This window comes from Erinaceus europaeus, chromosome 4 (assembly GCF_950295315.1).
Source record: "Erinaceus europaeus chromosome 4, mEriEur2.1, whole genome shotgun sequence".
NCBI lineage: Eukaryota > Metazoa > Chordata > Mammalia > Eulipotyphla > Erinaceidae > Erinaceus > Erinaceus europaeus.
This window is the reverse complement of record NC_080165.1, coordinates 142,358,202-142,380,585: the sequence shown is the minus strand read 5'-3', so window position 1 is coordinate 142,380,585 and position 22,384 is coordinate 142,358,202. Positions and strand designations below refer to the sequence as shown.

At 44.1% G+C, this 22,384-nt stretch overlaps 1 protein-coding gene across 2 annotated transcripts in view; it reads left to right on the top strand.

The window, feature by feature from the left end:
• The window catches only part of FOXO3 (forkhead box O3), a 139,178-nt gene extending 120,169 nt beyond the window's left edge, over positions 1-19,009 (top strand). For both annotated transcript variants that reach the window (XM_007535471.2, XM_060190655.1), the window contains exon 3: positions 14,282-19,009. The gene's annotated coding sequence lies outside the window, so the exon portion shown is untranslated. The remainder of the gene's footprint in view (positions 1-14,281) is intronic.
• The last annotated feature ends 3,375 nt before the right edge of the window (positions 19,010-22,384 follow it).

The following is a 22,384-nucleotide window of genomic DNA, read 5'->3' as shown; positions in this document are numbered from 1 at the left end:
AGAAAATGTACTGTCAAATTCTGTCTGGTGTTTCAAATGTGGATTTCCCTTTTAATGGTACAGAGGACCTTCCTTTTATATGTGTAATACTGAAATATTGTACGGAGATATTTTAAGGGAGACTTAACTATTTAAGATTTTTAAATAGTTACCAAATCTTGAGTTGGATAATGACTACTTTTGGAACAATGCATTTCATATTTTTGCCTTAATGAAACCTTTCAGGTCATTCTTGTCACATTTTTCTCAGAACAATTTGAGAGAGGTTGTTTGGAGGACATTTTTCTTTTTTCCCTTTATTTATAAGAAGTTACATACAAAGGCAGAGCTATCAGACTTGGCTGAGAGCCTGCACTACGGATCCACTGCTCCTGGAGGCCATCCTTTCCCATTCTGTTGCCCTTGTTGTCATTATTATTGTTGCCGTTGCCACTGGATAGGACAGAGCAAAATCGAGAGAGGAGGGTAAGACAGAGGGGGAGAGAAAGACACCTGCAGACCTTCTTCACCGCCTGTGAAGCGACCCCAGTGCCTTGCACCATGTGCACTTAACCCTCGGCGCTACCACCCGACCCCAGGAAATATGTCCATATTAAAAACAGAAAGCCACCACATTTACTGGGAAAGTAAACTTTGATGTCACTCAAACAAGAGAAGAAACATTCTAAAGACAGTGAGGATTTTGATGCAGTCTGCTTTCTGAGTTCAGGATACCATTTTCCATGCCTGGATAGCTCCTTGAAACATTGAGGAGCATAGGGTCTATCGCATACTCTCTTTATCTGTATTTCACTTATTTTATTCATGAAGAAGATAAGCAGAGAGATAGAACCAGACATCAATCACTCTGGTACATGTGCTGCTGGAGACTGAATTCAAGACCTCATGTTTGAGAGTCCAGTGCCTTATTAACTGTACCACCTCCCAGACCACGTCTTTATTTTTAAACATAATGTGTACCCTTTACTTTATTGAAGAAACGCTTTTGGATTCAAAAAACAGAAGTTAGGTCACAGTCTTTAGACTTCACCAGATTAAGCCTCTCTGGTTCCCAGAGTTGTTCAATAACAATGTTCTTGGCTTTAAAAAAATCCAGTAGTCAAAAGTGTCCTCTAGACTCACTATGTGACTGCTATCTGAAGACCACAGCACCCTGAACTGAAGGCGCCTTGTTGTGGAATAAAAGGAGCAAGCAGTTGAGTCCAGTTGACAGACATTCTTGCTGGAGAGCTGTCCTGAGATACTTCTCTGCAGAGCTGGGCGTTTCTTACATGCCATTCATCTTGGACCATGTGTGAAATCCCTTGACTTATGATGGGGCTATCTAGAGAAGGCAAAATAACCATGCCTTTTCATGAGTGCCAGTTACTGGGGTATGAAAGACACTGACTTCTCTCAAGCACTTATAAAGAGATGCCCTTGAACTAATGTACTGGTTGCAAGGCTCAGCCTTCATGACATTGTCTTGAAGGGACAGTAGCTTTAGTTTCACTGTAGTTTTGATGTCGAAAGATGACTTAAGTTCACGAGCTCTTTTATTCATGAATATCTGTTGGCATTTGGGAACCACATTAGAGAGCAACCCACCATGTAGTCTTGTTGCAGCTATTTTCTGGTGTAACTGTAAAAAGACATTAACCAGAAAAAGTCCAGATCTAGGAGATGAGATGTAATGTTGGAGGGGGAGGGGGAGGGGGAGGGGGAGCTTTCTCTTTCTGCCCATGGCCACAGCACTAGTAAATCTTAGAATAATAGTTTGCTTATCTATTAAAAGAAGTCAGAACCATCAAGTTTTAATGATGCACATAGTACATATAATTTGAACCTAAAGCTGACAGTTTTGCCTGTGAGATGGTCTTACTAAAGAACCACAGAACTATTAGAGAAAGAAGCTGGTGAGAAGACAGCAGGCTTTCGTGTTGGAAACCACAGAGAATTTTTATGTGGTCTACTTCCCAAAAGGAGCTCATCTTTGATGTCTGTTAGACCCATGTTTGAATGCTGTGATTCTATTTTGTCTTTAAATATTTAAATTGGAGAGAGGACTACTTCTAATCACACACAGCCAGTATATGTGAGCTCCATCACATTTTTCTCCTCATGTAGATAGTTGTTTCATATAGCGTCACATATGGCAAATATGAATCTGAATGTGTTGTGCAGAGGATATAGTCTTACTCAAACTTGTGACCATCATCTCCAGTCTTTAGTTATAATAGAACAGGCATTAGAATTCTACATCTGCAGAGATCTTTATTCATAGCTTCTTAAAGAGCCGAAAGTCTGAACGGTCATTCATAGAAAGAATGGCTGGCTGGAGCTTTTCGTTGTTGACAGAGTAAAGGAAAATTAACACAGCTGTGAAAGGGGGTTTTCTGTGCAGAAGCTGGTGCGTTGCATATGTACATTCTTCTCCCTGAAGAGCAGTACACCCAGCTCTAAGGCTGTTCTTCTGGCCAGCCTGCTGAGTGTGGGGACAGGGCCTCTGTCACTCACGTCAACCAGTTGCATTTATAAATGACTCTCTAGAAAGGCCTCTTTTGCTCACAGAACTCGTGTGGAGCATAAATATGTGGAGTGAAAATGATCAGACTTGGGATTGGTAGTTTCTGTAAACTTTGAGCTTATGTCAGAGAGTATTCATAATGTATACTGTTAAGAGATTATATACATGATATTTTCTATAAATTGTCTTCTACCGGCTACCACTTCCTCTTCCTTTAGGCTTGCCTTGGTGTATGGAGTTGTGGGGATTCACTCCTGTGCACATTCAGAGGTTAACCTCTCATAGACCCTCCTTAGCCCTGGGCAGACGAAAGAATGGCTTTAAAATTGTGTTCTGAAAATTGGTGACACCAGTTGTATAGATACCTCTTATGTTATTCTTACTCAAACTGTTTCAGAATACTCTACTCTCAAGATATTTGTGGATATTAGTTGGGAAATAATATTTCACAATCAAGTAAATTTGAGGGATGCCATGTTGAATAGAGTGAAAGGGGATTGCTTCCAGCAGAACTTCTCAGAACTTAAAAGTTAATATACATTCTGAATCTTCTCGAGTAGGAGAGCAGTATTCCTAAATTTATTTGATGTCGTGAATCAAGTCCTATTTCTTCAAGAATCTATAAGACCAGTTGTTGGGGTTGGACGAGGAAGGGAAGGAGACTGAGGCGTCTTGACCCCGTGGTATCTGGCTCACCATACTAAACTAGACAAAAAATTGATAAGAGTATGACCTCAGTCATTTTAAACTTTTATTCAGAAAATAAGGGGAAGTATACACAGACTACTGACACTACTGGTCTCTTTTATGTAATTCTAAGGCCCCACCTTCATTCACATCCTTTCTAAGCCACACTTATACTTATTACGACTTCTGGCTGTTCATTTTTCCTCCCCTCTTCAGGTAAGGCATACAAGGGCCTGGCTTCCTCAGCTATTCTCCAAATTATTTTCTTTCTCGTGGATGGGAGAAAAACAGAGTCTCCTGATAACAAAAGTTCTGGGTCCCAGTGGAAGTAGGGTTGAGGGCCCTTCCTGGTCCTCTTCTTCCCTTAACCTTGTGTTCTAAGGAACCCACAGTATCACTGAAGCAGGTGAACAGTGCCCTTAAAAACTATGAATTATTGGCCTTTTTCCCTTCCCACTCTGTGTTTTTTGGTACCTATTTGTTGTTAAGCCTTTTTCAGCCATGGCGTGGGTTTTGAAGAATAGAACTAAACCACCTGGCAAACTTAAAGACTTTGTATTGATCAAAGCAGTTAAGCCTGAGTGAATCAAGCACATTTCATCTGTTGTGAATCTCCAACGTACTGGGTACAGTTAGACCACTTGAAGGGTCTCCTCTTCAGGAAACACAAGGATCCAGCTGGGAAGGTGAAGGACAGCAATGGTGATGTCCATGCAATAGGAAAGGTGCTCTTACTTGCAGGGCTGGGCCCAGTGGGTGTGCCTATACAGACTGGACTTTCTGGGACAACCCCTGTTTCTCATCCTATTCCATTATCACATGGTCTACCCCAATGGTCTTGGTTTTGGAATGAAAACACAGGTTCCCCCTTTAAGGCAGGGTTCAAACTGAACTCAGATACTGATTTCTCTCCAGAGTCCTGGGGGGCCTTGTTCTGGTTGCTGTGCAATTTCTAAAACTGGTTCTTCACAGTTGGGTATGAGCCAGTCACCACTTCATCTGAGGCTCTGCTCTAAGGGGAGCTGTGGATTCAAAAAGCTTCTGCAACCCACTCCAAGTCAAATTACATCTCTGTGGTATTGCAGAGGAACTGGAGGATGGGGTTTTCTCTTTCTTTTTAATTTCTTATCTTTATTTATTGGATAGAGACAGCCAGAAATAAAGAGGGAAGGGGGTGATAGAGACAGAGAGACAGCTGCAGCACTGCTTCACCATTTGCAAAGCTTTCCCCCTGCAGGTAGGGACCAAGGGCTTGAACCCAGATCCTCGTGCACTGTAACATGCCTGCTCAACCAGGTGCGCAACCACCTCCCCCTTTTTAAAAAAATAAATAAATAAATTTAATGGATAGAGACAGCCAGAAATTGAGAGGGGAGGAGGTGATAGAGAGGGTGAGATGCCGGGCTAGTATGGGAGTGCCTCTTCCCGGGCACACACTCTCTGGGTTGGAGAGAACTCAACTGGAGCCAGCCTGGGCTGCTACTCACTCAGCGAAGCGAGAGAGATGACTCAGGAACAGACACGTGGTGGCTAGACAATGCAATGTATATATTGATCAGAGAGCCCAGGGTTTTTAAAGGGCAGACCCAGAAGTGGCAAATTGAAAATGGAAATCTCTAGGAAAGGGGCGGAGAAAGGCAAAAGGGGCTGGGAAGGTAGGAACTTCCTTAGCAACTGTTGCGAGGGTTTTAGCTGGTAGGATTAATATTACCCTGCAGGCAGGGAGGGTCTCGAGGGGAGAAAGAAGATAGATCAAAGGAATGGAATGGGTGGAGATCTTTCAGGCAGAACAATGATTATATAGATAGGTCATAGTATCAGGAATGCAGGGTGGAGCAGGGGGAGCTGGCTTAATGCTTTGTGAGGCTTTTCACAATTTCCTGACAGAGAGACACTTGCAACACTGCTTCACCACTTGCATAGCTTTCACCCTGCAGGTGCAGGCTTTGAACCCAGCTCCTTGCATACTGTCATGTGCACTCAACTAAATGTACTACCACCTGGCCCCAAAGGCCTCCATTTTCCCTTTTTTCTTTCTTTCTTTCTTTCTTTCTTTCCTTCCTTCCTTCCTTCCTTCCTTTCTTTTTCTCTCTATCTCTTTCTACTTTTTTATTAATGATTACAGAATTACAAAACAAAAAACCGGATATAATTCCACACTGTTCCCACCACCAGAGTTCTGTGGCTCCATTCCCTCCACTAGAAACAGTAGTAATTCTCCCAAGGTCACAAATTATGAGTTGGCTGTTATTTCTATAACTGTCTACCTAAAAACAAAGCTTCCTGGTAACAAAAATTCTAGCTCCTGATGGAACTGAAGTTCAGAGTCTTCTGGTCCTCTTTCTCTAGCAGTGGGAGTATGGACCAAAACTCCTTTTAGGGGTGCAGAAGGAAGGAGGTCTGGCTTCTGTAATTGCTTCTATGCTGAACATGGATTTTGGCCTGTCAATTTACACCCCCATCTTGTCTCTATCTTTCCCTAGTATAGGGTAGGGTTCCCTCTGGGAACTCTTTTATTTGTTTATTTTATTAGTGATTTAATAATAATGGGACAGGATTGTTGTATAAGAAGAGTACAATTCCACACAGTTCCCACCACCAGAGTTTCATATCCCCTCCCCTCCACTGGAAGTTTCCCTGTTCTTTATCCTGAGAGTATGGACCAAAATTCTTTATAGGGTGCAGAAGGTGGAAGGTCTGGCTTCTGTAATTGCTTCTCTGTTGTACATGGGCATTGGCAGGTTGATTCAGACTCCCAGCCTGTTTCTGTCTTTCCCTAGTGGTGTGGGGCTCTGGAGAGGTGAGGTTCCAGGACACACTGGTGAGGTCATCTGCCCAGGGAAGTCAGGTTGCTGTCATGGTAGCATCTGCAACTTGGTGGCTGAAAAGCATTAAGATATAAAGCAGAAAAATTTGTTTAATAGTCAGGAACCTACGGGTAAAAGTGTAGCAGATGAAATTTGGGGTCTTCATATTGGAAGGAGCTACGAAGTCTATTTTAGGTATATTCCAAGGGGCCCATGACATTACTAATTTTTGACTGCCTCAAAGAACTCTTAAAAGGACTAGATTCAGTGTAAGTTAGTGTCTTCTGGTAATTTTTAAAAGTATTCTTTTAATTCTTATTGTTATTTAAGATGCCCCTAGAGGTTAATTCAGAATAAAGAAAACTGCCAGGTCAGTCTTAACTATTGGCAGAAAAAGTGACTACTTTCCTTAATAAACTAGGATCAATTAGGCTAATTTTTATTTAAACAAACAAAAAAAAAAGTATAGTAATTGATCCATGAAGCTTTTGCTGTCCATTCGAAGTCCTGTTTGCCAATTTGGGGATACCATGGGAGAAGCTGTTCTCTGACCCTCGCCCCCCCCCCCACACACACACACACTACACACTAACAAAGGCAACTTTGAGGTTTGTGAGTGACACCTAAAGTGTTCTATTAGCATCTGTAAAGACCTGACTGAGGAGTCCTAGTTGGCTGGCCTTTACTCTCCTCTGAATACTTGTTGGGAAAGAACCTGGGAATCTAATCATCCCCTCTCACTGTCAGGACATCAAGTCCCTGCAGAGAAATAAGAGTTGCTCCAACTGAGAGCAGAAAAATGTCTCACAGTAAATATCCGTGAGGCTGACAGTAGTCTGACCTTAGACTCTACCTAGGGATGACCGCCATATTGGCGGTGTGGGATACAAATGAGCGTTCAGAAAGTATGGCTGCTCTGCCCTCAACATCTCTTCTGATTCTGTGTGGCTCACCTGGTAGGGCACACACATTACTATGTGGGGAACCTAATTCAAGCCCCTGGTCCCCACTTAGAGAAATCTAGCAAGCAGTGGAGCAGTGCTATAGAGCTCTCTCTCCCCCCAATAGAAAAAAAAATGACCAAATGGAACGGTGGCATCATTGTAGTCATTGCACAGGTGCCAAGCCCTAGTTTTTACACTGGTGGGGAAAAAAATTACGAAAAATGGAAAAAAAAAATTTTGAGGGCAAACACTATGTCTTAGTGCTATATTAAAACAGAAGCCCCTCCATATGTGTGTGGTTGGATATGAAGACTGCTTTCAAGGAGTTTGACATCTTGGAATTTCAGTGTCTTGGAAAGGGAGTGATTCTGGGCTCTCTCTGGTTAGGTGCAGGGTGAACAGTGCAGGCAGGGTAGGGCCAGAGGAGCTGTCTGAATGTCTAAACGTCTGAACGTTTGTGTGTGAGGCACATGGGGGGTGGGGGGAGAAGAGCAGAGCTGGGAAAGCGACTGAGCCTAACCCAGTGAAGGGAGTCGTCATGTGTGTTTCCATCAGCAGTAGTAAAACATTAAGCCTGGGAGAGGACTGTCTGCCGCTAAGAGCTTTGGGAATTCTTGTTAAGATTAAATAGTAGCCACAAATCCGAAGAGAACCCAAACTCCCTTAAATAATGGTTGTTTGTTTCTGTCTTTCTTCCTTAAGAAATGGTTCTTTAAAAGAAAGCCACTCCAAACTCGATTCTATTCTAAGTGGATTGGAACTCGATGGAAGGCAGATAGCATAATGGTTATGCAAAGAGACTCTCATGCCTGAGGCTCTAAAGTCTAGGGTTCAATCCCCCACTCCACCACCAGCCAGAGCTGAGCAGTGCTGGTGTTAAAAAATAAAATAAAATAAAATAAAATAAAAGGGAACTCTTAGGAGTCTTAAGAAAATAAAATCTCTGAGGGACTGGGTAGTGGCGCACCTGGTTGAGCACAGGTTACGATGTGCACAGTTCAAGCCCCTGGTCCCCACCCCTGCAGAGGGAAAGCTTCACGAGTGGCGAAGCAGTGATGCAGGTGTCTCTCTGTCTCTCTCCCTCTCTGTCACTCCCTACCTTCTCGATTTCTGTCTCTATCCAGTAAAGATGAAAGAAAGAAGGAAAGAAAGAAAAAGAAAGGAAGAGAAAGGAAGGAAGGAAGGAAGAAAGAAAGAAAGACAGACAGACAGACGACAGAAAGAAAGAAAGAAAGAAAGAAAGAAAGAAAGAAAGAAAGAAAAAAGAAAGAAAGAAAGAAAGAAAGAAAAAGAAAGTCATCAGTCATCCCTACAGCTTCAACCACAGCCAGGTCCGTGCCTCTCTGTAGCTCACTCTTGCTTCTTTGTCCCTCTCGCCGTGAAGTGCTATGATGGTCCTTGCTTCCTTGTGTTTTCTGTGTTTAACAGCACAGCCCAAAGGCGACAGCCAGAGCAGAGCACTTGGAAGCAGCTCAGAGGCAGAGGCTTTTCAGGTGTTTGTCATCGGTTATCAGCAGTAGACTACACCTGCCATCTTGGGGCGGGGGAGGGGATCCGCCCTGCATGTGGGGTTGGGGGCTTCAGCCTGGGCCCTTGTGCATGGTGCTGTGTGCTCTCAAAAGGGTGCATCACAGCCCGGACCCTGAGTGTCATCTTTGTCACTGAGAAGCTTAGTTTAAACTTCCCTACAATGTCTCCCTCTTCTCCCGGGGTGTTTACTCGTCTGTTGGAAAAACACCAGAGCATCTGAGGCTGTATCACCTAAAAGCTTGACTTTACTGTAGGGAGACACCTCAGCTTGACCTTGACCCCCAGCCTGGCTCAAACTGCCACTCCTGTTTTAGTTTCCTCCTTAGCTAGTTAGTGTTTAAAATGGCAAAGTGACTGCATTTATCAAGCTGTGTTTTTATAGAGCTTCACCTCCTAATTCCTCTCCTCTACCAAACATGGAGGATGGCTTTGTTTGCTCAGCGTCACAGACAGAGATCTTTTTTATTCTTTTAATTTTTTCTTTAATTTGTGTTTTATTTTCCTTATATTTGATAGAACAGAGAAATTGAGAGGGACACACAGAGAGAGGGAGAGAGGCAGGGAGACACCTGTAGCAGTGCTTCACCACTCACGAAGCTTCCCTCCTGCAGGTGGGGGTTGAGGGCTTGAACCTGGGTCCTTGCACATGGTAACATACGCACTCAATCAAGTGCACCACTGCCCAGCCCCTAGAGCTGAATCACACCCCTGTCAGTGGCAAGCTGGGTCCCCCATGCACTTCTCATCATTTTCTATTCCAACCTATAAAAGATAATTGAACAAAAATAAAGGTAAAGGTGGCATTTTGTGCCTACTTGTGTGTGTGGAGGAGCTGCTTTATCTGTTGTCTATAAAGATGAACATCAAGGGAACTACGCCATTTTGACGCTCCACAGTTAGATGTGGCTACCGAGACGCACGCACGCATGCGCGCACAAATACTATCCTTCCTGGGGTGACACCAGCAAAAAAAACCTTGGTGGATGGTTGCAGGGATTGTAGCTCCTGATGGATTAGGTTCTCTAAATCCATCTGGGCATCTAGCAAAGATGATGGTATATATATATATATATATATATATATACTTTCTTTTGGATAGAGAAGATAGAAACAGAGAGAGAGAGAGAGAGACAGGGAGACCTGCAGCACTGCCTCACTGCTTGTGAAGCTTGAACCTAGGTCCTTGTGCGTGATAACATGAGCTCTCACTAGAGTGTGCCATGAGCCGGCCCCCAAGATGGTAGTTTTTCTTTGCTCTGGACTCAAGGCTAGAAGCAGACCTATTCTCTGAGCTCTACTTTACGTTTCCCTCTCAGATTGACTCATTTCCTCTTCTATCATTTTTTAAAAATGTTTACTTATTTATTCCCTTTTGTTGCCCTTGTTGTTTTATTGCTGTAGTTATTGATGTTGTCGTTGTTGGATAGGGCAGAGAAAAATGGAGAGAGGAGGGGAAGAGAGAGGGGCTGAGAAAGACAGCCTGTGAAGCGACTCCCCTGCAGGTGGGGAGCCAGGGGCTCGAACCGGGATCCTGCCTCCTCTTGTATCGTAATTGTTCCACAGTTAGTCTACAACCTTACCTGGGGTATTACAAGCTTAGTTCTATGACAGAAGTGGCATTTCATTCTAATTTTGTCTTCTAAGCAGACAGTCCTTCAACCCCCTTTTAGTTTTTAGCCAGGGCAGCTATGGAGGACCTTCTGGGGTTTGTGGATATGAAAGTTTCACTCGGTTTCTCTCTTTCTTGCCATGTCATGTTTGCTGTTACAGTCCTGTTCCTTTCTTCTCGGCCAAGAAGATAACAGTACTGAAAAAGCCAAATTGGTCACAGTGGAGTTAAGCCGTGGGAGGACAGCAGTCGGGACACAACGTTTTATCCAAGATTAGCGTTGATAAGGGTTGTTGTGCTTTCTGTGGATTTTTTTTTTTTTAGAGGCGTTGCCCTTTCTTAGAATATCATGTGATTTAGTGGTGATAATTAGGCAGGAACTTGCCTTCCCTCCAGATGCCAAGATTATAGAGGGACTTTTGCTCACCAGAGACCAGATGACAGCATCTAAAGATATTTTTAGAATGGGCCTCATCAGTTGGTTGCCCCGCTTCATTTTCCTTGCATCAACAGCCTGATTTCAAACTAACTTTTTTTTTTAATTAGATGAAGAGTCTCTCTCAAGTAATGAAAAGTCACCAGCAAGACAGGACAATATTGACATATCTATTGGTAATTGACCTGTTGCCTGGTAATTGAAACTGCAAAATGAGAGAGATGTTTTCTTTCCCTCCCGGAAGTAAACATAATCTGATGGGGTTTTTAACTTGGAAGGGCGTCAGTACATACAAGGAAACTGTGTGTGTGCTCCACACTTGAAACAATGTAAGAAGGGCTGGAGTTGCATTAGAACCCTTGGGATGTGGATCCAGTCAAAGTAACATTCAGTTTCCAGCTCCATGACGGGTTTCCTCACTTCATCTGCTCCTTCAGCCTTTCAGTTCTCCATGGAGTCAGATAAGCATGTGCAAACATTGAACCACTAAAGAAAAGTACAAAAAAAAAAAAAAATCCGAGACAGAGGAGAAGCTGCTTTCTTTAATCTTCTCTTTTAATCTCAGCATCTTCCTAGTGAAAGGTGATCCTGGAAGGTCTTCTTGAAAAGATCATCTTATTTCTCTTCAACATGACTTGGTTTCTTTATATTCTCACAATTTTTTTATAATCTGCTTTCCTTCTATTGCGAAGAAAATGTCTTTCTGTGGAGAGGGATTTTTGTTGTTGTTGTTGTTGTTTAATGAAGTTTGTGCTCTGTGAGAGCTGCCTCTAAATCTCACCTCTCCTCAACCTGTAAGCACTAAATCCCATTCTTTTTTATTTGCTTATTTACTTATTATTGCATAGAGACAGAAATTGAGAGAAGGGAAGATAGGGAGAGAGTGGAGCTTCCTTCCTGAAAGTGGGGACCAGGGGCTTGAACCTGGGTCCTTGCGCATTATAATGTGTGAACTTAACCAGGTGCACCACCACCTGGCCCCATTAGGCCCCATTCTTAAGCAGGCTGTCAAGTGCAAGGAGGGATGGTTACTGCACCAGAGGTGACCTCAGTCCCATTTGGCCAAAAGGGAAGGAGTAATGGTCGGCACATCTCCTTTCTTTTTCTTTCTTTCTTCCTTTCTTTTAAAGTATTTATTCCCTTTTTGTTGCGCTTGTTGTTATATTGTTGCAGTTATTATTGTTGTAGTTATTGCTGTTGTTGGATAGGACAGAGAGAAATGGAGAGAGGAGGGGAAGACAGAGAGGGGAGAGAAAGACAAACACCTACAGACCTGCTTCACCGCCTGTGAAGCGACTCCCCTGCAGGTGGGGAGCCGGGGAGTGGGGGGGGGGCATATCTCCTTTCTAATGATGATGTTTCTGGGCCTCTTGATGAGGGAATGAATGCTGACCCTGCAGGTTCTCGGTTATTGGTGTAGACCACTGTTCGGGCCTCCTGCCCCTGGTCCCAAGCCCCATGCCCTGTTCTGCTGAGAAAAAGGCCATGCTGAATGTTGACAGGTGTCCCCTTTTCCTCTTGTGTTAGCACGGCCCAAGCATCACAACTGTGTGCTCGGCCTCTGTACTTGGGGAATGAAGTATGTCACCTTCCCAGTATGCACTGGTTTCTGCGGCTGAATAATTAACACCAAAGGGAACCGGGGGATGGGATCTGAATTAGGTAATAACTTAGAGCTTTTCCCTGGACACTTACAGTGAGTCAGGATCAGGACTTGGGGACCCTGGTTCCCTGAGGTCTAATTGCATAGTGGTGTTAGACTGTGGAGTTCTTGTGAAGGAAAAAAACCAAATCTCCTGAAGAAGCACATCCAAACTTCTGTTCTGCCCCAGAAGTCCTGAATAGGGTTCATATAATAGGACTGAGTTCCTCACAGATACTGAGATTTGCTGTATCCCTCTGAAATCAGCAGACTATTATTTTATTTATTTATTTTTAAATCATGATTAACAAGCTCATAAGATAACAAGGGTATAATTCCACACAGTCCCCACCACCAGAGTTCTATGTCCCATCCCCTCCATTCCCTATCCTTTATCCCTCTGGGAGTAAGGACCAAAATTCTTTTTTTTTTTTAAAGATTTTATTTATTTATTAATGAGAGAGATAGGAGGAGAGAGAGAAAGAGCCAGGCATCACTCTGGTACATGTGCTGCCAGGGATCAAACTCAGGATCTCATGCTTGAGAGTCTAGTTCCTTAGCCACTGTGCCACCTCCCGGACCACAGGACCAAAATTCTTTATGGAGTGCAGAAGGTGGAAGGTCTGGCTTCTGTAATTGCTTCTCTGCTGGACATGGCTGTTGGCAGGTGGATCCATATTCCCAGCCTGTTTCTGTCTTTCCCTAGTGGGGCAGGGCTCTGGAGAAGTGGGGTTCCAGGACATTTGGGTGAGGTCCTCTTGTATAGTGCAGGACAATACCATGTCATACCTTTACAAAGCAGAAAATAGTGGGGGGGGGGGAGCTTTCAGCCAAGGAAACCAGATTCTGAGACTGGTGCAGAAAAGACCTCTCTCTCTCTCTCTCTTCATTTCGCCGTCTGTGCCTCCTAAGTTCTGTGCGGAGCCCTCACAAGGGGAAGAGTCATCCGGGTTAGGTAGCATCACGACCGCTCGACTCAGCCAACTTGCTGGGTGTTGGTGGGGAAAGGCAAAACTGCCAGCCAGTCTGGCCAGGGACGAGGTTGAAGTCCTAAGTACACTTGTGAAAACTGCAGATGAGTATATGACAGGCACTGCTTCTTCTACCGGGGGAGGAAGTTGGGGTGTGGGTGAGTGTGCGCATCCATGAACTTAACCCTTTTCTGTGCTTGCTCACCTTACCTGGTGGGTTCCTGTTGTTTCACTTCCATTTTTCTGCCCATTTCCTGGCCTGGAACCCAGTTTCTTTCCCCTTCCCTGACAGCTGACACTGTCTCCATAAACAAAAGGCCTTGTGTCTTGAAGCCAGTCACGGCAGCTCCTTTATTTTAGCCATCTAGTTTTCCTGAGCTCAGTGCAGTCTGAGTTAATGAATGTGTGTGTAAGACCTGGTAAGACTTCTGTGTATTCAGTCAATCTGAGGAGAGCCTCTTCTGTGTCTTACTGTTAAGACTTATCAAAGACAAAAATTAATAATGATAATAATTATGTTGCTGATTATTAATATGTTGCTTTGTGGGAAGATGGTTTTGTGTTATTTCCCCACACACCACACCCCTGCAGATTTTTAGTGTAAAAAAACAAATTCCTAACATCGCCCACTTAAAATGACTTAGTCCTTGTACAGTGAAGGAAGTCTAGCTGACTCCCTCCCAGAAGTGCAGACTTACAAACCTTTGTGGAAGGTGGCGTGGTCATCTCTCCTGGTCCTGGGGTGCTGTTGGTGGGTAGGGTCATAGGTAAGGCTTGTTTGGCCACGTAACCAGTGGAGACCCAGAACCAGTGTAGTTCTTTTGCTGAGAGTGACCCAGTTTCCCTGGTGTTAGCATGAAAGTACTGATCCCCAGAAAACCCCTGAGTCCAGATGTCTAGAGCAAAATCTCATGTGCCCCCTGAGCACCTCTTTCCTGAAAGGGTCCACTAACATACCCTAGTGTGCCCTTTGTTACCTCCCCTAAGCACAGAAACACAGTTGTCTCCATCCTTTATCTCTGGGCTTTCAGTACCTTCGCCACTGGGGCAACAAAGAGGAAGTGGCAGACAGACAGTGTCCGCCTGACGTGCCCACTCGTGCTGCAGAGGCTCCTAACCATCTCTGGTTTTCTTTTGTCCTCCTTCTAGACCCTCAAACTGACACAAGACCTACGGAGAAAAACCCTTTGCCAAATCTGCTCTCAGCAAGTGGACAGTGATACCGTTTACAGCTTAACACCTTTGTGAACCCCACACCATTTTCCTAACCCAGCAGAGACTGTTAACAGCCCCGTTCCCCTGGGTGAAGCACTTACCCTCGGAAGTGAACTCTCTCTATAAAGTATGCAAAATCTTCCTTGTACAGGGTGACGAGCCACCTGCCAGCGAAGGACCGACCCTGTCAGCGCCGCCCACCTCCTTCAGAGCACACCGGCAGCCCTCGCCTGGCGCTTCACTACCGTGATGTCTATGGGATGTTCTAAGTGTCGTTTCTTTTGTTTGTTTTCCTTTGACTTCCCCCCCCCCCATGCATTCACTTTCAGTATTTTTCCTTTCTTTTTTTTTTCTTAATTTTTTTTCTGATTAAAATGTTAACCATTTTCATCCCCCTCCCCCCAACAAATTTAAAAACAGAAGGAAAATGTCTCCTTCTGACTTCGGGCATCCACAAAAACATTGGAGCCCATGGAACTCACTCCATAAACTAACCATTACAGAAACCAGAGGGGGGAATTATCTTTCTTCTTTTGTTGGGGTTGAAAAGTATCCTTTAAAAAAAAAAAATGGCACAACTGTTGGCTGTGTGCACACCAGTCCAGGACTGAACCCCTGCGTAGGCAATATAAATGGCACAGCGTCCGACCCAGGTCGGGTGGTCGGTGGATGAGACCCCCCAGCACATGGTCTTTAGTTGCCTAGTCAGTAGGGCCCGTGGTCTCCTGTCAGTACCCTCAGTATATGTTGGTTAGAAAAAAAAAAAAAATAGGGTCTTTTTAAGAAAGAAGTCAGCTTGGCTGACCACTCATTGCCAAATGCCATTAAGGGATTTAGTTTTAAGGAGGAAAAAAGAAAGAAAGAAAAGGAGGAATAACAATGAAAAAAAAAGTAGTCCTGTTTTGCTTTGCAGAAGAAATGAGCTCCCAGACGAGCCCCTAAGCCCACACTGAGAAATGTGTAGACAGTACAAACCCACATCAGTGCTGAAGGAGTTTCCAACTTCTCTGTTTTCCTAAATACACACCCTGGATTATTTCCAGTCTTGCTGTGTATACTCTGATCCTAGTAGGCTTGTGAGTGAGGGGCACTAGTATTCCAACTTTTTTTTTCCTTAATATAAACTAAGCTTCTTATTGTATAAGTGACAGAACGCAAGTCCAAGATAGAGCAGTCTGGGCTGTTTTTGCTTTTGTTTTGCCTTTTTAATCGCTTCTCTGCTTTGATAGGTTTCATTTTGTTTTGTTTTCCAAAAGTTACGGTGCTGTCTAGGTGCTTTCTGTTTAACCGGGAACGTGTGATGAGTCACTCTGTTGGTAGACAGCACAGTCGAGAACACCTTTGGTACATACAAAACTTGTGTGACACCACATACTTCTCCAAAGTGATACATGAAGACTCTTTTCTTTTGCATAAAGAAGCATTAGGCATAGAAATGTATAAATATATTTTACCATGTACAATACAGAAATGGAACAGTCTGCATGGGTGTTAGGAATACAAGCTAGTTTTTTTTTTTTTTTAATTTTTCCCAGCACAGACCTCCCTGCATGAGTTCTCGCTGAGTCTTGCACCGTGCAGTGAGCACGGACTCCCTTCCACCAACACAGACGTGCCACCTGACCCCTCTGCGCTCAGCACTAGCTGCCAGGGTCCCCCTTGTGCACCTCTGCTTTAGACGGCCGCTGGGGTGAGACCGGCGGTGGGTCCAAATCCTAGAATAATGAGAGTTCCTTTGGGCATTGTCACACGTCTCTCCTGCCTTGCTTGGATTGCTCTGTCGGAGTGATGGCCCCGTTGAGTCCACCCTGCCTTTTTACCAAATCTGTAAGTTGGGCAGTTGTGGTGACAGTAGGCCTGTAGCATATCGCCTTTTTCTGAACAGCTACAAGTTTATAATCTTCATTTTAAAAGTATGTATAATTTTTAAATATATATATATATATATATATTCTATCCACATGGTCTGCTTGTCGGTGAGATACACTTGCTTCCTGTATTCCTTTATAGTAACGTCAGCCATTTGATTCTTTGGCAGTCTGCTGTTCACAAGAACCATATAATATCAATGAAATGGGGCTGTCTTTCTGGCTCCTAAGTGGCCTCCCCTGCAGAGAGAGGCAGATCAGAGATGGCAGGGAGGAACAGTGGACAGTCAGGTGCTGGGGTTGGGGGACTTGGGGACTTGGGGTGGAGAGAGATGACTATCCAATACAATAAAAACTCCACGTGACTTTCAACTTGAGAACCCTGAGACTTTCCTGAGCTCCAAGAAGCAAACTGACACAATAGCTATTGGCCTGGACAGTTGTTTTTCGTTTTGTTTTTGTTTTTTAAGATGTTGGAAGTTATTTTGAGAGTAAGAAAGGCAGCCTTCAAAAGTGTTTCAACTTCAAGACTGTTGAATCCCTTCCAGACATGTGGCTTCTTGTTTATCCTCCCTACCACCACCACCCCATGTTTGTTGGGTTTCAGGCAGAATGACTTACTAAATGTCCTAGAACCAGATTATCATTTAATCTAAAACAGCTGAGGGGGACGGTAGAGGTATGAGAACAGGGTAGCCACCAAGCAGATCAAGAAAATGGAGATGGGAAGGGTCCTTGGAAATGTTTTTTAATAACTCAGCATCTCTATGTAGAGTGTTATAAATTGCTGAGGGATCAGGGCAAAGTCAAGGGTGGCACCAGTAACAAGGGCGGGGGTGGGGGGTGGGGTTGTCAACAGGGAATGAAATAGACAACATGGAGCTCAGGGTGTCCTCGGGCCCTTCCAGTGACGTTTCGATCTAGTGGCCTGCTGGGGCATGGAGGCTGTCATGTTCAAGAGCTATATACAAGGCCACCTTCCACCTCTAAATAACTTGCTCCAGGGAGCCTTCCACTCCTTGACGAGAAATAAAAGTGAAGGATAACTACTAATGTATGCAGTCTGGAACTCTGTTGTTTTCAGAAATCCGGACCGGATGCCTTTATCCACCACCCCCAGCCCCACAACACACCCCAAAGTTTGAGCTTTATCCAGCCTTCCCTGTCCTGGTGTGAGCACTGACTGCTAGGTTCAGTGGGTCCCATTAACTGTGAATGAATCTGAGTTCCATTTCCTTGATTTGTGTCCTCTGCAATATCATGGTTGCTGAAATACCTATTTAAAAAAAAAAGAAATTCAGAAGTTTGTCTTTCCTATTAATAGGACTGTGCACACACTGTGTAGACCAAAGTGGACTTTGTGTTTGGTGTTGCGTTTTGTTGACATCATGTGTGTCACTTCCCTGCCCTGACTTGCCGGCTCGGGACAGGCCCAGTCTCAGGGTGTCATTTTAAGATGGCTTCCAAATTTGTTAAAGATGGCAGGGACAGACTTTGCATCTACCTAGCATGTAAGGCATATTTAAGTCTCTTGGAAAGACTGAATCAAGAACAAAGCAAGAAAAATAAAAACAGCCAGTCCAGTTTCATATGCTGATGCCTAGGACTGGCAAGGGGACGTAAATATGTCCCCCTTCTCTCTGGTTAGCTAAAATAAAACCATGACAGCTCTAGATGGATTTTTCTTTCTTTTTTTCTTTTTTTTTCTTGCTATATTTGGGCAACATTATATGATTGAGCCTTTTTTTTTTTTTTTTTTTTTTTTTGGTTAGGAAAAGCAGCATTTTTATGAAAATGTAGTCACTGGCAAAGAGGTACGAAAAAGCCAGCTTCTCCTGGAGCCTGGAGCAGCAGGGCACAGAAAGGAAAAGTAAAGTTCTTGTGAAATGAAACCATGTTTGGAAACAAGAGCCTCAAAACAGATGCCCAGGTAGCTGGAAAGAATTTGTACTATTAGGTCTAAATTGTTAGTATTTTCTTTTTATAAAGTTAAAATGAATGAAATATTTTCTTCTTGTTCCATTTTATTTACAATTTACATATATATATATATATATATATTTTTTTTTTTTTTTTTTTCTGAATGATTGATTTTGAGGCCTCTGCTAACTCCGGGAATATCTGTGCATCTGCTTTTAAAAATTGTGTGACCAGTCAACTTATTTCTCTGAAGTTATCTCATTGCCTGGCAATCAGTCTTCTCTCTCGTATATTTCTCCAAGCACATTATGTATACAGGAAATGTAAACAGATATGAAGAAGGACCAGAAAAAAATTAGTTAATTTTTTTTTAAAAAAAAAGTATATTGTGCATTTTGGCTTCACATGTTTAACTTTTTTTAAGAAAAAAAAAGTTGCATGAATGGAAAAAAATATCTGTATACAGTATATGTAAAATTGTCTTACCTGTTTCAATTTCTCACGACCCCCCCCATCCCCAAACAACTAGATTTAAATATGGTGCATGGCCATATTCAAACACTTAAGAGTCAAGCAGTTGCTACTTTGGTTTGAAGAACCTCATCCTTTCTTTCAAGGCGAACACTCTCATGTTGCACTCTCACTGAGGATTTTGTCTAACCATATGTTGCCATGAATTAACTATCACTTCTCTTCTTATGAATCCAGCCCAGTTTGATTTGGGAATCTTTCCCACTTTCCAAATGAACTAGAGATACAGTTCTTACTTTTTCTTGGTGTTTGTAGATACTGCCTTGTGTATTCCACTTAAAACCGTAACCTAGTTTGTAAAAGACATGGTGACGCATGTAAATAAAGCATCAATGACACTCTATTTTACTCCAAGATGTCTTTTGTTCTCCCTCCCCACTCCACTAGCCCCAGAAACAGAATAGCTGGGTTAATCACAAGGTCTTCCTGTGGCCTGATTTCCTAGGCTGGAAGAGGGACAGAACTGAGGACCTACCTTATCCTGAGTGAATCTAGCAAACTTTTCCCTGGCCCACTGTTGACCTCCACAGACAAGCAGACAGTTTAATAAAAGCAGATTGATGGCATTGTTCCTGGTGGCTGGTGGCCACATTAGCATGCCCTGAGTCATGTTGCCCTGCAGGAACTTCTAAGGAGGAAGGTGGGATTTCAACTCTGTTCATGGAGTGTCGGGAGGTTTTGGCCTGTCACCTGATGGTCCCCGTCAGGTGCCCCTAATGGAAACCCAGAAGATGCATGTCATCACAGCGTCCATCATACTAAGACTCAGACTCCATACTTCAGGGTTTTGGTGACAACAACATAATTAAGATTTATCCATTTATTAGAGAGACCAGAGCAATTCATGGGGAGTGCTGGGGTTTGACTGTGAGCCCTCAGACATGCAGCTCCTGTGCTGTTCACACCCTGACCTGTCTCTATGCTCTGTTTGACATTTGGAAAAAAAATAAATAGGGAGTCAGGCGGTGGCACAGTGAGTTAAGCACATGTGGCACAAAGCACAGGGACCAGCGTAAGGATCCCGGTTCGAGCCCCCACCTGCAGGGGAGTTGCTTCACAGGCGGTGAAGCAGGTCTGCAGGTGTCTGTCTTTCTCTCCCCCTCTCTGTCTTCCCCTCCCTCTCTCCATTTCTCTTCTGTCCTATCCAACAATGAACAACATCAACAATGGCAATAATAATAACCACAACGAGACGACAACAACAAGGGCAACAAAAAGGGGGAAAAAATGGCCTCCAGGAGCGGTGGATTCATGGTGCAGGCGCCGAGCCCAGCAATAACCCTGGAGGGGAAAATAATAAATAAATGAATAATTCAGCTTTTGGGACACCTTTGAAGACTTGAGTTCAAAGTTCTAAGCCATGCAATGGGCTCTTATTTCAGATCAAGGAGATGGAAAAGATTTTAAAAGTTTGCCCCCTAGAATAAATTCTACCTTGAAGGAGAGTCACACTTGAGTAAGTTTGTCCTTTCCATGCTTTGAATTACCCATGAAGATATCCAACGCTAGGTGGGGAATGGTATTTTATTTGATGGCACTTTGCAAATTTGGATTCTGCCTTTCAAAATAAACCAGAAATCCAATCCCACCTGTGTGGGATTTTACCGCCAGGTTCCCAATAAGGAGTTCTCCCCACTTAGGCAAATCTTCAGGCAAGCAGTAGTTGAAGTCAGGTAATAGCAATTCCTGAGTCAATCTCAAGTGTGACAGACCCTGTCATGGGCGTCAAGAGAACAAGTGGCACCGCGGGCCTGCTTTTCCTGAGTTAATACTTAGAGGAATTAATTGTCTGCTTCACTTGGAAAGATAAAGAACAACCATTAATAGTCTCTGGAGGTGAAGCAGGTCTGCAGGTGTCTGTCTTTTTCTCCCCCTCTCTGTCTTCCCCTCCTCTCTCCATTTCTCTGTCCTGTCCAACACCAACAACAGCTATGACAACAATAACTACAACAAACACAACGGCAATAAAATGGGAAAAAAATGGCCTCCGAGGAGCAGTGGATTCGTAGTGCAGGCACCAAGCCCCAGTGATAACCCTGGAGGCAAAAAAAAAGAAAAAAAGAAAAGAATTCATAGCCACTGTCTATAAGACAACCTTACCTCCCCAATTGTTGGGACAAGGAGAAAGCAGAGAGATGAGGGGTGGGGACAGTTTATGTAGTTTCCTGTGGAGGTGAAACCACGCAGTCAGAGGGAGTCCACCTTCAAAGCAGTGGTGCCAGACTCCGAGGACTAGACAACTTTGGAGCTGGACTGAGAAGGGACCCATCCATAGAAGACTGATGTTGAAGACATTGAAGAAAATTAGATTTTGTGTGTCACCCTGCTCTGTTTTGATCTTGCCTGCCTCCTCTGAGGACTTGGAAGAACACTTCAGACATCCCAGTGCCACTCTGGGATGGAGGGAGGAGAAAGCTCGGTGCCATTGGGGGTCACAGGACTGCCTCTGCAAGTCCCACCACGTCCACCTCACCAGCACCAGGTATGTGTCAAGCACTGGGTTTGTCCTGGGGGAACGTGCCTGACAGGGCAGACTGGAATGCTAAGGGTGTGATAGAGGAGTGAGCCCCCCCCCCCCCCCCCCCGCAGCCCAAGGGGAGCGAACAATTAAGTAGAATGATGGTGTCTAGGTTAGGCTTTCTAGCTGAAGGGATGCATCTGGGACAAGAGCTGGAGGCAGGAGGCAGGAAAGACTGGAACAGGTGTAGCAAACAGTACACAGTGGGCTCATTGGGGTCCAAAAGGCCTCAAAATTAACACTTAAAAAGCCCCAGGGGTGGAGTCGGGTGATAGCACAGCGGGTTAAGCGCAGGTGGTGCAAAGTGCAAGGATTGATGGCGTAAGGATCCTGGTTCGAGCCCCCGGCCCCCCACCTGCGGGGGAGTCGCTTCACAGGTGGTGAAGCAGGTCTGCAGGTGTCTGTCTTTCTCTCCCCTTCTCTGTCTTCCCCTCCTCTCTCCATTTCTCTCTGTCCTATCTAACAAGGATGACATCAATAGCAACAATAATAACTACAACAACAAAAAACAGCAAGGGCAACAAAAATGGAAAAAAAGAAAGAGAGGAAGAAAGTCGGGGGGTGGGGAGAAAATATAGCTGTTCTAGAGTGATTCTCACAACAAGCTGGAAATGATCAGCCCTTAGGAGAAGAGAGAATGCAGCGCCTGGTCTCAGGCTGCCCCAAGGGCTGAAGGATCACTTTCCAACTAAGTGGGATTCCCTCATCTTGAAATCATGAGACTCTTGGTAATGATGGAGGCTTGAAGGCAGAGACAAAAAGCGTTGGCTTTCAATTCTTCACCTTGTGACTGTTTTAATCTTCTAAAATGGGGGGGGGGGTTCTTCTATGAATGTAGATATAGTTCCTAGAGAGTCAAGGCGAATAGGACTGGGAAGATAGCATAGTGGTTGTATGCCTGAGGCACCAAAGGTCTCAGATTCAATCCCTAACATCACCATAAGCCAGAGCTGAGCAGTGCTCTGGTAAGGGGGTGAGGGGGGTCAGGTTGAAGAGAGTGGCTTTAGTGACTCCTTTTCTGAGACTGGAGGAGAGAATGGGAAATCGGGTGAGAGAAAGGTATTTATTGGGAGTACAATGGAGATAACAAAGTTACTGTTGACAGGAATCTGACAAAGTAATCTTGCAAAGTTGTGTCTTCAGAACCTTTTGGGGGTTTCCATTAGGATCTTGACTGTCATAGGAAAAACGTTCTCAGAA